This window comes from Triticum aestivum, chromosome 3B (genome assembly GCF_018294505.1).
Source record: "Triticum aestivum cultivar Chinese Spring chromosome 3B, IWGSC CS RefSeq v2.1, whole genome shotgun sequence".
In the NCBI taxonomy this organism is placed as follows: Eukaryota; Viridiplantae; Streptophyta; class Magnoliopsida; order Poales; family Poaceae; genus Triticum; species Triticum aestivum.
This window is the reverse complement of record NC_057801.1, coordinates 826,325,255-826,325,584: the sequence shown is the minus strand read 5'-3', so window position 1 is coordinate 826,325,584 and position 330 is coordinate 826,325,255.

Sequence of the window (330 nt, the reverse complement as noted above, 5' to 3'; positions counted from 1 at the left end):
CGTGAATTATTTGTGGGAATATGTGTCGATGACATCTCAAACAAAATTTTGCATGCAATGTGTGTGAAATGGAGGCCTATCCATATCATACATAGAGGGTCGGGCAATCCACGAGAAGAGAGGGAGGGGTCATAGCTATCGATAGAGTCGAATAGAGGATCAAGTGGGTGGGTGCGAGATCGATGAAGAGAGCCATTGAAATTGTGTGTGTGTGTGTGTGTGTGTGCAAGTCAAAGATATAGGGCGACTGCCCTACCGGAACGTTAGAGGGCACATGTCAAGTTTGTGTGTGGCAGGGAGACATGACTAGAGCGCTTGATGTATCGGTGT